Here is a 16,699-nt window from a genome sequence, read left to right on the forward strand (position 1 = left end):
CAGGGGGAGATGCAGATGGAATAGACTCCTCAGCATCAGAATCCTCATAGGGAGGTAAAGAGAATTCCTGATCAGAAGAGGAATCAGAAGAAAAAGAAACCTGATCTGAAGATTCATAGTCAATGTCTTGCCTAGGCCTCTTATCTGGAGGGAGATGGGTACCCCCTGATCAAGGTAATAAGGTCTTCAGCCATTTTGATCATCTGTTTTTTAGCCATAGAGGCCTGTGCACGTGGCATAGTTTTTTTTTAGTTTTAGAAGGTGTCTTTGCCTTAGGTTTTGCAGCTTTCGTCGGTTTGATATAGAAGTGTTGAGGTCTGAATACACCCTCAGAAGCCAGTGCCTGCTCAGCGGCTCCAGACCCATCAGAGGGAGATACATCCATCGGTCCAATACCTTGAGTATCTTGCGGCATGCCAGACTCCACATGGGTGTCAGTAGAGGCCTGCGACTCTAAAGTAGCAGGTATCAGGGGCTGCGAAAGCACCTCACTGAGTACCGGGAAACCGGTGACTGGCTTAGGAGAAGCTTTGTCTGTTTTGGATCTCGACTGCCTTTCTCTGTCCTTTTCTTTGCGTTTTTTATGTACTCCGGTAGTCTGATTGCTATCAGACGTAATTTCTGGGTAGTTAAATTGGTTTCCAAAATACTTAGATGCAAAAATATACCGACACTTAATAGTGCGTTGGTTAAATCTAGCACAAAACCGACAGCCAGGCACACTGTGATCAGGGCCTAGGCAAGGAATACAGTATAAATGGAAATCCTTATGAGGTATTTGCTTCCCACAAGTAATACAATTATTAACTTTTTCTGACATCGGTAAAAAGCAAGAAAAAAGTTTCCCCAACGGGGTACTTAGCTTTAGTGAAGACTTCGGTTCTGAAACTCAAACTCGAATATTTCAGTAGTCAGCCGACCGGCACTTGCGAAATGCTTCTGCTTCGGGCACCGCGCGGCAAGAAAGACTAAAGAAAATGGCGTCGGCTGCATGTTTTATACCCCTGACGACCTGACATCATGGAAGAGAAGACAGCAACCAACGCAGGACCCAAGACTTTGGAATTCAGGCTGACTGAGGGCAACCTGCCAGCAGATTACCCAAATGTAATGACTGCAACAGTGAAACACGAAGAACATCTGTCAGGTGACCTCCTAGAGCTTAAGTACAGCCACTGGAACAATGCTGTAGTGCTGTAAAAAGATCCTGGCAATACAAAGTGTCCCTTTGGGAGTGATGAAGCACATTATGGGCTACTTCCAGTTAGCAGTGGAAGCTCCTGAAGCATACTTTTAAAGGCAACTGGAGTCCCCCAGGGTAAGGGAGACTCTTCTGCATACAGCACAGGTTGCATTCTGAGCTGAGCATTGCTTGTAAAAGCCAGTAGAATTTTTTTCAGTAGGCGAAGCTGTATATCATGTTACAGTGTTAAGTAACTAGTGGTAGCACAGTGGCACTGCATGTAGTGTTGCCTCACAGCAAGAGGTTCTCTGGTTCATTTCTTGGCTAGAGTGCCCTCTGGGTGGAGTCTGCATGTCCTCCCTGTGTTCAAAGTGTTTTTTCTACAGGTGTTCTGGCTTCCCCCCACATTCCAAAGACATGTATTAGGTTGACTGGACACACTAAATTGGCTGTAGGCATGAGTGTGCATGTGTAGTATATAGTAACAACCAAAGCAGGGCTAGCCACCTTGTCTGCTTTCCCCTTTATTATTTGCATTATATTTAGAACCATTGGCAAATAAAATGAGGGACTCAGAAATTGAATGATATAATTGGTTTCCCCTTTATTATTTGCATTATATTTAGAACCATTGGCAAATAAAATGAGGGACTCAGAAATTGAATGATATAATTGGTATGGTAGTCAGAAAAAGCTAGCTCTATTTGCAGATATCATCTTAAACATGACAAAACCAGAAAGGGACATTACAGTGTTGTGGAACATTGTAAGACTGTTTCAAATCTTCTCGGGATATAAAATCAGTAAAGCTAAAACAAAGGCAATGGCAGTAAATTATGTACCCACACAAGAATTGATCCAATATCCATACTTATAGGGACATGATAAAATGAAGTATTTAAGAGTATGGATTAGAAATTACTCTGTTGTGGCAGCTAAGGATATGTGGGAAAAGACTAAACAGAAGATAATATAAAAAATGAGAAACTGGAAGCTTTGTTATATGAATATGGATATTAAGATACAAGCAATTAAAATGTTTTTAGTCCCTTTAGTCTTATACACAGGTTAGACATATTTTTATCAACCAGAAGAGAAGCTGTGGATAACAACTGAAAAAGAGCTGAAGGATTTTATCTGGGAAGGGAAGACAGCAAGGGTCAAGTGGGATAAGCTCATTCTTCCAATAGAACAAGGTGGACTAGGATTACCCAATTTGTGGGAGTATTTTAGAGCAACACATTTAAGGCTATTATACCTAGCACAAGTAGAAAACTATAATTCAAAGTGGAAAGGAATGATGATGATACGGGGGGGGGGGGCTCAAGAAATAAGGAGAGATTGGGATTTTGGATACAGACTCCCAAACAGAATAAAAATCATACAGAGTATTATATTCATAAAATAGTAGGGAGTATTCTAAGAACTAAACCAGCATGAGAATGGGGAAAAGAGATTCTGTCGATAGGGATGGTTGTGGTTTGGGAAACAGATAACAGGCAAGAGGGAGCTGGAATTTATGGAGAAAAACTGTCCAAGGAACCAAAAGCATTGGGAGCAAATAAGAAAGGGAAAGTTAATAGAATGGGAAGAGGCCAAGAATTTATTTGGACGACAGGTTAGAGATTGCCTTCCCTATCAAGGATTAATATCAGTGTACAGGCAAAGAGAAATAAATAAGGGGGTCCTAAATGAAATATCAGCACTAGCAAAGTTTTTAATAGAATCTAGTACAGAAGCTGCTGTTAAAAAAGGAATAATTAGTACAGCATATAAAATATTTTTTGATTAACTATAAGAATCAATCAGAGGAACTTAGAAAAGACTGGGAAGAGAAATTGGATAAGCAAATCACTAAGACACAATTAGGGGATATATGTATATCTCCCAAATATGCAACAAAGTCTACAAGATTTAGGATCTTTGCCTGGAAGTATTTACATAGGTATTTTTATATCCCAAGTAGTCTCCAAAAAATTTTTCTTCAAGTGGATAGCAAATGTTGGACGTGTGACAGGCAAGAAAGAGGTGCCTGGGAGCATATTTTTTGAGTGTGTAATGAGCTGGCAGACTTTAGGGATTCCCTATGAACTGTTCTGCTGGAGATGCTGGGTGAGTGCACTGGATTGATTGGGGTGATGATTTAATACAGCATCGGAATTGCCTAGACACAGTAAAGCTTTGCTGAGTCTAATTATGGTGGCTGCCAAAAAAGCAATTACTAGAAAATGGAAACCAAAGTCTAGAACAACTTTACTAGAAGTAGTGAATACGGTAGCAGAGATAAAACAACTGGAATTGGGATCTTTAGAAAAGGGACAGAGCAAACTACATAGGAAAACATGGGAACTGTGGGAACAATATACGCAGAGAAAAAAAATGAGGTTTAAGAGGCAGGATTTGAATGAGCCATATGATGCTTAACTGACAATGGACAGATTATAAGTGATGTATAACGTTTGAAACTACAGTTGTTTCAATGGCGTCTGTGATGTATAATGTTTGCAACTAAAGTGGTGTCAATGTTTGCTTTTCATTTATATAAATGTAAGATTGCCTATGTCATACGTAATAATTTAATAAAGATGTTTATTAGAGAAAAAAAAAAAGTAGGGCTAGCCACTCGTCAGTGTGAACACTGACTCTAGATGATTGTCACTGTTGAACTGACACCCCGACCTCATAAGCAAAAATAGGAAAAAGGGGTTGTGGATGGGCTGATGTAATTAATTAGTAGGGTGTATTATTTAACATGGTTTGTCAGTGTGTCTTTCTCTCTCTCTGTATACTAAATTAGAAGGCTTCATCATTGATAGAGCCCAGGGATGCTAAGGAACGCATCCTATATACCCGGTGAAGAGAAGCTGTTGGCAGCTGATGGTCCTAAAAATGATTTCAAAAGGCTGTCAAACACAACTTGTGGTAGAAGACATAACCTGCAAATATGTACATACACATCACCTACATACATGTGATAAGCAACATAAAAATTAAGAATTAAACGGCTAAGGAGAAAAATGGTAAATGACAAGCTGTAGGAAACTCAGAATTGTGTTTCAGTAAATATTTACTTATGATGCATATGTTCTTTGACTGGTAAGAATAAAATTAAGAAAACGGGTGGTATGCAGTATGCTAGACATACCCTCTGTTAATAAATCTTCTGTGGGAATAAAAGGGAGCAGAACACACCGTATGTAACTGACCCTGTGTAAATGAAATACAGGACTGAAGGATAATTTGGAAGTAAAGCATACAGGGATTAAATAAAATACAAACAGTAAGGGTGGGGGCTTCTTTGAATAAAACATGGACAGGCTTACATTTATCAATAGTCCATACAATTTTCAAATATTTTCTCATTTTCCCAGGCTATTTAATATGCTGTTTGCATTCAAAAAGCAAAAAGTATGACAAACTTTTTTTCTTTTGTGTGTGCATCCATCTGTGCGTGTAAATGCACGGCTGGATTGGAGGAAATACAGAGATGGAAGCTTGGGAGGATTAGATAAGACAACAGAGAAGCAAGTGCTATTTTTAAAATCTTAGCATACCTCTCCACTGTCCAGATTTTTACAGAATGTTCAGATTTCTGCCTCATCATTCTAGCACATTTCCAAGTTTATAAGAACAATATTTAAAATCTGTCACTGATTTTGAACCTTCATCTCCCACATGTCCAGATTTCTTGCTCTGAGAAGTATGGTTTAGTGCATTTGTCTTGCAACTGTGGAAATGCAGTGCAGCAAATTCAAATTTTTTTTTTATTTGTTGTTATTTAACTGGATTAATCACACTGTTTTTAATTGTGGATTAGAATGAAGTCATGGTAATCAAGTTTTGTATTTTTACTTTAAAATGTACTGTTTTGTAGCTAACCATTTTTCTTTCCTTGTTTCAGAGGGAGGAGGTGGCAGGAAGTAAAAAAAAAGTCTCACCTTCTGGTGTCAAATATGCTAGGTACTCCACTGAAATGGACTACTTCAAAATGATACACTAACATAAAAGTCCATTTCTTTCCCAAAAAAGTGATGATCAAAAATCACTTGATAAACAAAAAGCAGCATAGGACCACATTCATTTGTAAAGGTGGCGCCGTGAAAGGAGCCAAAAAAAGTGTGAAACATGAAGTCAGAAAACAGAGGCTGTCAACCAAATGCTAAGAAAATGAAGTCTACCAAGTCAATCAGAGCAGCTACACATAAGTGTAGCCAGGGACACAAGGGCGTGAAAGTCCACCTAGCTACTTTCTAGCAAGCCTGTAATTCAGGGCTGAAAAAACAAGACAGGACTGGAAAAGGGTGTGGACAAGAGATAAACAATGCATCTTTCTTTTAATCAAATGACCATTCTAAAAAGAAGTGCATAAACTGACTCAAATTATGAAGCTGTTTGACAACCTTACAGTCTGCAGGTAAAAGGGACTGAAACAGTTTTTTCGTACAGCAGCACTTTTTTCACTACACATCTATTGCGATATTCTGAATCGGAACAAAAGAATCATGTCCACAAGATAGTAACAAAATTTATATACAAGTCTGAGCGAGGCACAGCCTAAATAAAGTTAGTTTTTAACATTCTGAAATCTTCACATTTATATCTCTATAACTGCATGCATTCAATGTTTTAATGTTTGTAACTCCCTTTTTATGCAGTGATGCATTGTGGAAATGGTTACAAAGGATATTAGCACCAACCATGATAAAATTGTTAAAGAACATTACTCTGTACAGTAAATAACCTGCAATACTTGCATAAATGTTGTGCGAGTTCCTGGGTACCCACTATACAATTTGCTGTTTTACATGTACAGACAGAACAGAACAGTACAGGAGTGTTCTTCATCCTGTCAACTAACTTATTCACCTACAAGGCAAACATGCTTTATTTTGCAGTCATTTTAAGGTACCACATAGTCAACAGCCTGCTAGAAGTAGAAAGCCATTACCATGTCTGTGGCATAAAGAGATGAAGCCCTGACTATGGCCCAAGCAACCAGAATCTTCAGTAGCACTTTATGTACTTGATGGCACAGCCCATCCTGGGGGAAGGGGCAGAACTAGTCACACCAGTGAAAACAGCTAGTACCTTTGAAGGAGGGTCTGGCTTGAGATGATGCGACCTGGAGGTGGGCTTGATGCTACCAAGCCACAGTGACTGAGGTAGCCTCTACAATGGCATCATTTGCTTGTGCTCCCACCCAGGCGATGAGGTTAGGTATAAAATACACATTTTCACTTGCCAAAAAAAAAAAAAAGTATGAGGTGAAATACCCAATGCCTAGATGACTCCATCTGAAAGCACTCACACCAAGACAATTTGCAGAATACTCTCATGTAGGGGTTTTACCATTACAACAGAACAAATGAGCTCAAACCCATTTGGAGGAGGCTTGACCGTTAGCAGGCAGAATGGAGAAAAATAACAACAAGCACAAAAGGAGTAGCAAGAATTAGTTGGAAAGCTGCTCTAAGGAGTTATGCAAAATGCTCAGCTGGAATCAAAATGGACCTCATGAAACAGATGCACATTTGCACTAGATATGTTGAAACAGACAAGATCCATGAAGTATGCTATTTGGTATATAACATGATATATTTTTGCATTCATGACATGGTTAACCAAAATGCTTTAATCCTAATCAAAGGTTAAAGCAAGGCATGTAAAATGCTTTTAGGACTGAAGCATAACCTACAGTGTGAAAAGCTGAAACATTTCCCTATCTCTTGAAACCATTCAAAGAAAGTGAAGAGGGTAATAAAGAGCCTCATGATGCTGGACTGGTGAACATCCCTTTGTACAACCTCACAACAGTAAAATAGATTACTGACAACATTTTTCAAAACATTATATGGTTCTGAACAAGTAACCATGGTGTGCAGTACAATGTTTTCTAACAGTTTAGCAAATCAAGCTGTATTGTGAGCACAGCCTGCAGCCATCAACTTTCACATTAATGCACAGCTCAGTTCTTATAATTGAAAACAAAGTTTCTCTGACTTGTGTGTGTGCCTGCGTGCAAGCGCAGATGCTCCTTCAAAAGGCACAGATCAGTTTAGTAAAAGGCCAAATTTACATACAACAAAGCAATATGCATCTTGATTACAAGGTGCTTGTGTTTTCATGACATTTTTACAGCTTGCATTTGAAAAGGGAAATAGAAAAATGGTTATTTTTCCTACATGCAACAAAAATCCAATCAGATCTGAAGTAATTCCAAAAGTAATGTATGTTAACATACTTCACTCACCTCCTTGTTATCAATGCAAACCTCCTTGTTATAAATGCAAATTACTGCCACCTTGACTAATTATCAATTGCTAAATTTTTGTATCTACATGAGCAGACCTCTAAACCTCCAAATAAGTGAAGGGACAAATGTTAAAATCAGGGATACCTAATTAGCATAAACATTTATATTCAAATTTGCATATTACTACTACTAACAATTACCCCAAAACAGGGACAAAATCAGGGAGGGATGTTTTTTTAATGTTGGTCTTATAAACTTAGAAGGTTGCTAGAATAACAGCTTTTGCGGTAATATTCATTTTCTGAAGGATAAAACACGACACTCAAATTTCTCTCATTATTTAGGGACCGTAAACCTTATTGATTTGTCAGAAAACCACATATTTTATGTAGAACATTAAATATGAGACAAAAAGCTGAACATTCTGCTAACTACTGGTAAGCTAGAGATGTGTCCTAGATTGTTTATTTTGCCAGATCAACCCACATACAGAAACGTCTCCTTTCAAGCTAAAAAATCCTTTACTAATGCACTCTACGGGCACCTACAACAATGCATGGATCGTGCTATACCCAAGCAAAACCAAGACTTACTCCTCCAAGAAAAGGAAACCAGTCTGGTGGACCCCTGCCATAAACAAGCTATACAATAGGAGGAGGAAACTAGTACAGAAGAGAGTAAAATCCCAAGAAGGGAAGACATCCCTGATCAGTATCAGCAAGAAACTACGATCCCTCATAAAATCATCTAAGGCTAGTTTCAAAAGAAAAATTGCCAAGGACTCCAAAGATGACCAAAAGGCATTCTTTAGATATGTCAAGAACCTAAGTGGCAATTCTCAGATCTGCCCTGAGTTAGTGCAGAATGGCACAAAATCAACATCCTGCCCGACAGGTTCAGTGCAAACTTCACCCCCCTCACCCACAAAAGGGCCCATAACCATACCAGAAGAATGTAGAGCCCCTGAAATCACAGACACTCAGGTTAAAACTGCCCTCTCCAAAGCCAAAAACACAGCATCAATGGGAATGGACAGTGTCCCAGGCTGCGTCCTACACGAGCTCAAAGATGAACTAACCCCCTCACCTAAACACACTGTTCAAACTCAGCCTCTCCACAGGCTACGTACCCATAGAGTGGCACACAGCAACAGTTATTCCACCCCACAAATGTGGAGCCACAACAGACCCAGGGAGCTATCGCCCTATAAGCCCGACCAGCTTGGTCTGCAAGGCTATGGAGCGCATCATCATGGAATTCATTAACAGAGACATTGGGAACCTCCAAACAGTGGACCCTACCCAGTTCGGCTTTAAGGGCAGATCATACTTCTTTGAGACAGTTACCAAGGCTAAAGACGAGGGAAAGGTGGTCCACACAGCCTACCTAGACCTCGCAAAGGCCTTTGACACCATTCCCCATTCTGGTATTACAGACAATTTCACCAGCCTGAACATAAACCCCTACGTCACGAGATGGGTTGCCAACTGGCTCACGGACAGAACCCACATGGTAAGAGTTGTGGGAGCTAGGTCAGACTCTAAACAGGTTACAAGTGGCATTCCCCAGGGCTCAGTCCTAGGACCCCTCCTGTTTTGCATATACTTCTCAGAGGTACAGACAAGCACAGGAGGACTATGGCTGACCAAGTTCGCAGACGACTGCAAACTAAGGGCTATAACTGACTCTCCAGCTGACAGGCATCCTCCAAAAGGGTCTCACTGAGACAGATTCCTGGTGTCAAAACCATGGCCGCAAGCTAAATGTCAAAAAGTGCAGTCATCCCCTTTGGAAAAAAAAGTACCCACAAACTACCACATAGGTGGTAGTCCCCTAAATACAGAAGACATAATAAGGGATCTGGGGACCCCAGTAGGTAGTAATCTCTCCTTTGATAATCACATTGCCAAAGTGGTTAGAAAATCCTTCTATGTGGCCCACCTAATCAAAAACGGGTTCACAACCAGATCAAGAGAGGTCATTGTGCCCCTCTACTCATCACTCATACGACCCATCAGAGTACAACTCCCCATTTGGGATGTACCTTACAAGACACCTGCAACAGCTGGAAAGACCACAGAAGTACCTCACCAAGAGGATCACTGGCCTCAAGATGTACTCGGTTGCATACCGCCTACTCAGAGGTGATCTCTGCCTGACCTACAAGGCCATGTCCAACCCAGAATTGAAGGACAGGCTCCACCTAAAGAAAACCATATCCCCTCGAGCCACACGCTCTAGGGACCTAAACCTCACCACAATAAATAGGACGTGCTGGAGGGACAGATTCCTGTCCCAAGAGACTTCCCATGCTTTGTAACAAGATTCCAATCTTCATTAGGCAGAGCTCCTCCCTAACAATCTTCAAGAGAAACCTTGACGAGTGGATGGTAAACAGAAAGTTTACCCCAGGGATCACTTCTGTGGCACTGCAAAACAGAGGCACAGGGAACTAATCTAAGGGGGCGGTGAAAGCAAACACATTCTGGCTAGGCTTATAAATGCCTTTGGGCAGATAGCCTAGTACCTACCAATGAACCTATAAGTACAAAGCACTGCCTGATTTAAATAAGTTGCTTGGAGTCAAATCAAGAAAATTAAGGTAGAAAGAAACATAGTAACACTTTGACTCTTGCTTGGTCCTTCACCTGGCTTCTGCACTCCATTCTTGAAAACTTCAGCTATAAACAACAAACAGCTACTCTGTCTTTCTGGTGGACTAAGTGGACATAACAGAAAGCAGCAGTCATCTTATGTCCACTGCTGCATACTTAGTTGGAAAGAGAAATGAGAGGAGGAAGAGGCTAGCTAGTATCATGCAAATTAGTTATAGTAAAGTGACATTCTGATTGGCTGAGTCACCTGTAGCCAGAACAGAGGTCGCCTTACTGAAAATATCAGGTCTACAAGCACCCAAATTGGGCATTCGGTGCTACTGTTGTATTTATCTCTGAAAACGGGTAGTCCTGGGTAATTTGGGACACTTGAGATAAGTACATGACACTGACAAAGTACAGTTTTGTACCTACCATAAATGTAGATGTTAGAGTGCTCATACAGCTGCAGTCATTACAGATGGGTTATCCTGCCATCAGGCGGGTCCGCGGTCAGCCGAATTCCAAAGTCCAGGTCCTGCGTCGGTTGTCGTCGCTTCTTCCCTGACGTCAGTGCGGCAGGGGTATAAAAGAGGCAGCAGACGCCACTTTCTTCAGTTTTTCTTGCCCCAGATGTCAGGTGCCCCCAGAAGGAAAGCAAAACATAATATCAGGCAAACATGCAATGTAGATAAATCAAAAACAGTAGTTGCAAGCAAATACACCATAAAAGAATACCCCAAATAGGTTGTATGATAAAGGTGTTTGTCATAAGGCCTGTCCTAAGAGGGGATGGAGGGAGGGTAACCTGGACTGCAGCTGTATGAGCACTCGAACATCTACATTTATGGTAGGTACAAAACTGTACTATGTTCATCGTGCATACAGCTGCAGTCATTACAGATGGGTAGAATCCCAAAGCTAAGTAAGGGTGGTAGGCACTAAGTGGAACTAGGAGGGGCGAGGATGCCCTGCAGGACTGCTGTGGCAAAGCCCGCTCTAGATTTTGAGTATAGTGGAAGGTGGTAGTGCTTGGAGAAAATGTGCACTGAACTCCAAGTAGCTGCTTCCAAAATGTCCTTGGTAGGGACCCCCATAAGGAAAGCTGCAGAGGTAGCTGTAGCCCTGGTGGAGTGGGATCTGATGTATACAGGCACAGATTTTCCATGAAATGAATAACAAAAGCGTATGCAGTGGGCTATCTATTTTGAAATTGTCTGTTTGGAAATAGCCTTTCCTTGAGCACCTGTAGCATAGGACACAAAGAGCTGCTCGGATTTCCTGAATGGCTTTGTTCTGTCCAAGTAATAACGAAGTTGTCTGTGAATGTCCAAGGATTGTAGTAGTCTCTCCCCTTTGTTCTGTGGATTTGGATAAAAGGTAGGTAAAATGAATAGTCGGATTCAAATTTACACTGGATACTACCTTTGGCATGAAGGTAGGGTTGGTTCGTAAGGAAACTCTGTCCTGATGGAAAATGATGAATGGTTGCACAGCCATGAGGGCCTGTAGTTCTGAAACCCTGCATGCTGAGGTAATAGCCAGAAGGAAGGCTGTTTTCCATGACAAGTATTGTAGCTCTGTTGAAGCCGGCTCAAAAGGGAGGCAGGGTCAGCTTTTCCAATACGAAGTTGAGGTCCCAAGCTGAGACTGGTGGTTTCTGTGGGGGTTTTATATTTTTTGCCCCTCTGAGGAACTGCCTTAGTAGAGGATGTGAGAATAAAGGAGGATCTGTATTGTATTGTGCCAATGGCTGAAGTGCGGATCTTGATGGAGGAGAAGGAAAGGCCACTGTTTAACATCTCAGCTAGGTACTGTAAAATTTGAGGTATATTTATTACCCAAGGATTCTGGCCCTTTTCTTGATTCCAGGAACAAAATCATTTCCATTTGGCAGAGTAGGCTTTTCTAGTAGAGGGTCTTCTGGCCTCCAAGATGACATCCTGCACCTCCTTGGAGAGGAGAGTCTGTTGGGAAATTAAGGTATTCTCCATGCAGCTAGATTTAGGGTTTTGAGCTGGCTGTGAAGGGTTTTGTAGTTGTGCTGGGACAACAGAAGAGGGACTAGAGGTAGGATCCATGGTGGGGAGTGTGTCAGGCTCTTTAGGAAAGGATACCAGTGTTGTCGTGGCCAGTCTGGAGCAATGAGAATCATTTGTGGCCTCACTGCTCTGGCTTTTAATAGAACTTTGGTCAGTAGAGGAAGAGGCGGGAAGGCATAGACTGTCAATGTTGTCCAATTGAAAGAGAGTGCGTCCACTTTCCAGGCATGTGGATGATAGGTCCTTGAACAAAATTTTTCCAACTGGTAATTTCTGTGGGTAGCAAATAGATCTATGTCTGGCTTTCCCCATGCCTGAGTTATCTTTGAGAAGACTTGAGGATGCAACTTCCATTCGTGTGGGTCTGTCATATTTCTGCTTAAGTTGTCTGCCAGTGTGTTTTCCTTACCTGGCAGGAATTGTGCCTGTAGTTGAATTTGTAATTCCAGTGCTGTGTTCCATAGGGTCATGGCTTGCCTGCACAGGGGGTATGAATGAGTTCCCCCCTGTTTGTTTATGTACCACATGACTGTGGTGTTGTCTGTCCTCATCAATAGCTGGCCTGGATGCAGTAGGTCTTTGAAGGTCATAAGAGCATTTTGCACGGCTAGCATCTCCTTTTGGTTGATGTGTAGGTGCTTCTCTTTTTGGGACCATTTTCCCTGAATGCATTGATCTGCCATGTGTGCTCCCCAGGCGTAGTCTGAGGCGTCCGTTGTGATGATTTGAGTTGCTTGAGGTAAACAGAAAGGGAGACCCGTGTTTCTTTGGCATGCTTGAGCCCACCACAAAAATTCCTTTTGAAGGCATGGAATGAGTGGTATAATTGTTTCCAAGCTGTGGCTGTGTTGAGACCATAAGTGTTTTAGGTACCATTGTAGTTTGCAAATGCAGTAAAATCCGAGGTGTGCACCATGACTGTGAGGACAGAACTCTGTCCAAGTAGCTGAACAACAAGTGAATAAAGTCACACTCTCAAGTCGATAAAATCCAAGGTTTATTAGTAAAAACCATAGAAACGAACTGCAGTGGTAAGCGCTTTCACGTTGTACCCAACGCTTCATCAGACATCAAATGCAGTAAAAAATACCCCTTATAAACAAATTCAAATTCAAACAGACAAATCAGATCATGAAAGTAATTAAAGAAACAGGATATTGAATTAAAATCAATTAAGAACAAATAATGTGTTAATTACCCATGAAGTCAATGCTTGAGGGGTCTACTAGAAAGAAAAGGCTTGAGTGTAAATCTGTCATTGAGTCCAAACCTATGAGCTTGTAGCTTTAGAATCCATTTCCCTTCCCTCTCTTCTGTACGGTTCCTGATGTTACCTAATCTACCTCCTTTGTGTACTAACTCCAAAACCCTGAACCTAAAACAATGTGAGGAACCATGGTCCAGGGTGTGCTTGGCCAAAGCATTGTTTGTGTTGGCCTTCTCAATGGCATAGGCGTGCTCACGCATACGCTCACGAAAAGTCCTGGTCGTCATTCCAACATAGAACGAACTACAGGATTGACACACTGCCACGTAGACCAAGTTAGAAGATCTACAATCAGCATAAAACTTAGACACATATTTACGTCCTGTAGCAGGGTGGACAAAACAGTCAGAGACAGCAATGAATTTACATTGATTGCAAGAGTGGCAAGGATATGTGCCATTCTTGCTCAAAGCTCTAGTGACTATTGGTTCTTTATCATAACACAATAATCTATTGAGGGAGAGCATGTTCCTATAGGCTACATGTGGTTTGCTGTCTACTAGACTCCTAATGTTTTCATCCAACATTAGCAATTTCCAATTATTATTAAGAACTTGTAAAACATGACTATTCTTGTTAGTATATGGTAAAACAATCCTGTTGGTAAAATGTTTTGTTCTATCAGGTTCTAAAGGTGGATCACCACGTGTTCTCTTAAAAAAAGGAGCCCCTTTGGTAGCTCTGAGGCAGTCTCCTGTTTGTATGTTGTTATGAACTTTATTGCGATCATAACCTCTGTGTAAAAAATTACTAGCAATCTCCTTCTGAATGTCATAGGTGGTATTGAGGGTAGTCAACCTAGACGCCCTCATGACCTGATTGGTTACTATGTTGTCATAAACGTGTCTGGGGTGCATGCTGGTACGGTGTAACAGATTATTCCTCCAGCACTCCTTCCTGTACAATTCAGTTTCAAGTCCTTTAAAAGTCTTGACGATCTTGACATCTAGGAATGCAATCTCATTAACAGAATGACTGCAATCAAACTGAAGGAAATCAGTTGTATTGTTCAGATAGGACACAAAATCAAATAGATTATCGTGCCTCCCCACAAAATAAAAACATCATCTACAAATCTATTGTAGTATTTGAGTTGAGTCAAGAACATATTGTTGTCATTGAAAACATGGGTAGCCTCCCAATGTGCCAATACCAAATTAGCATAGGCATTGGCACATGGGGTGCCCATCGCTACACCTTTGGTTTGAAGGTAGTACCTACTGTCATACAGCAGAACATTGTATTGGAGAACAAGCTTTAAAAGAGACATCCATCTAGTAATGATATGACTGGGAAATGTATTGTTCACTAACAGATTTCTAATATAATCCATCCCAGTAGTGTTTGGTATCAAAGTGAACAAAGATTTTACGTCAAGAGTGACGAGTATGTCCTCAGAGTCAAATGAGGTAGAGTTGTGATGACAAGCTAGATTTTCTAAAAAATGTGTAGTGTCCCTTAATATTTGCTTGACTTTAGAAACAACAGGTTTCAACATCTTGTCCAAATAAATGGAGATCGGCTCAGTGAGCCATCCCCTGCTGGATACAATTGGTCTTAAAGAGGGGTTCTCTAGCCCTTTATGAATTTTGGGAAGACCTCTGAATGAGGGGACAAGAGGATTGTCAACCAAAAAGTAGGTATACAATTCTTTATCAATGACATCCGTCAATAGCAGCTCATACAAATGACTATGCAAGTCCTTAATTAAATTGTTAAGATCATAATTACAAATAGACAAATACGTTTCACTGTCAGATAACATCAACTGCATTTTACATCTGTAGAAGGATCTGTCCATAATGACGACAGCACCGCCCTTGTCAGCTTGCCTAATGACCAAATTCTCATTGTTTCTAAGACTAGTGATAGCAGCTCTTTCTTGTGAAGTGGTGTTATAAAAACACGATTTGATATGTTTACTGTTGTATAGCTCAAAAAGCTCAAGCTCACAGGCTTGTTCGAAGGCTTCTAGTAATGGATGCTGCAAAGGAAGAAAAGTGGATGGTTTTTTGAAGGGCATAGAATTCTTATTGTTATTGTCAACATGACTAGCCTCTTGTCCATATAGCAGTTTGAGCCCCAGGCTCCTAGTAAACATCTTAACATCGACAATGATGTCAGTCAAGTCATTACAACAAGAGGGTATAAACCCCAAACCTTTGTTTAAAACAGATATCTCGTACTCATTTAAATCATGGCTGGAAATATTTACCACTAAGTCCTGGTTACAGGTATGTGCGACTTCTTTACATGTGGAAAGGTTTCCTCGGAGTTTTTCCTCTTCGCTGCCCTCCCCCTGTGGAGACCAAGTCCTCCGTTCGAACGGTCTGAAGGGCAGCGGAAAAGAAGGAAGCCCCTCTCCTAATCCAAGAACTTCATTCTCCATTGAAACAACAAACGTGTCAATGGGGAGTTGTTTACGTTTGGTATCATTCCCCTTATGTCCGGAAACCTGTGCGGATCCACTTACAGCAGGCTGTGCATCCGTATTCATGTTTCCACTGTGATCAGCATGAATCAACGCTTCAACTAACACTTGTTTAGGTGCAGGAGTTGGAACGATGCTCGCCACACCAGTTACCGATTGCATGAGAGGAGACGCACCACTCGCGCTCGTTGATGATGTCATCTGATGTGTTGATTCCCGTTCGGGAGCTCGTTGCAAGTAGTAGAAATAACCGGCTTGTGTGTAGAAGAAGTAGGATGGCGTCTGATGTTGTCACGAGGCCAGGAAAAAACCTGACCGTTTTGGAAATCCAGGAAATCTCTCTCGAGTTTCCTTTTTTTATCCTGTAAGGATTTAAAGTCCATAGAGGTTATAGTGTGTCGCAGATCTGTAGAAAGTACATCCAATTCATGTTGCCCGAGAACACTGGATAGTTCTTTCTCAATGGCTTTAATCTCCTCCACAAGTGTAATCACAGCAAGTTCATAATGCTCAATCAAGATCTTAATGTAAGTAAAACTGGTGTCTAAATTGAGCTTCTGCCATTTGGCTAGAAGCTCTGGTTGTGCTGTTCCAAAAGTCGGCATCTTTAAGACCCTTAAGCCTCTAGGAATTAGTTTAAAGCTAAGACAAGCTTCCATGTGCAGTTTTTGCCACTGCACACTACGAAGCTTCTGAAGTTTATTCTCCAACTTCCTGGTAACAAGTACAATGTTCATATTGTTTCTAAAGTCATTATTGTTATGTTCAACTTGAGTCAAATCAGCGGTAGTTAGTTTCAAAAGCGGGTTGCTGGCAAAGGCAAACAAGTCATTCAAATGAAAGATGTTATCAGGCATATTAACACTCACCGGTGTATCCGGAGTGGCAGCCATGTCCCGGCAAAAAGGTAGCAACAATAGTATACACAA

General features: G+C 41.1%; 1 protein-coding gene across 18 annotated transcripts in view; it reads right to left on the reverse strand.

Annotated features, from left to right (window-relative positions):
- PTPRF (protein tyrosine phosphatase receptor type F) overlaps window positions 1–16,699 on the reverse strand; it is a 3,404,399-nt gene that overhangs the window by 2,967,626 nt on the left and 420,074 nt on the right. The gene's annotated exons all lie outside the window — the stretch shown is intronic.

The sequence above is a fragment of the Protopterus annectens genome, chromosome 10.part0 (assembly GCF_019279795.1).
Source record: "Protopterus annectens isolate FY-2018-M chromosome 10.part0, PAN1.0, whole genome shotgun sequence".
NCBI lineage: Eukaryota > Metazoa > Chordata > Ceratodontiformes > Protopteridae > Protopterus > Protopterus annectens.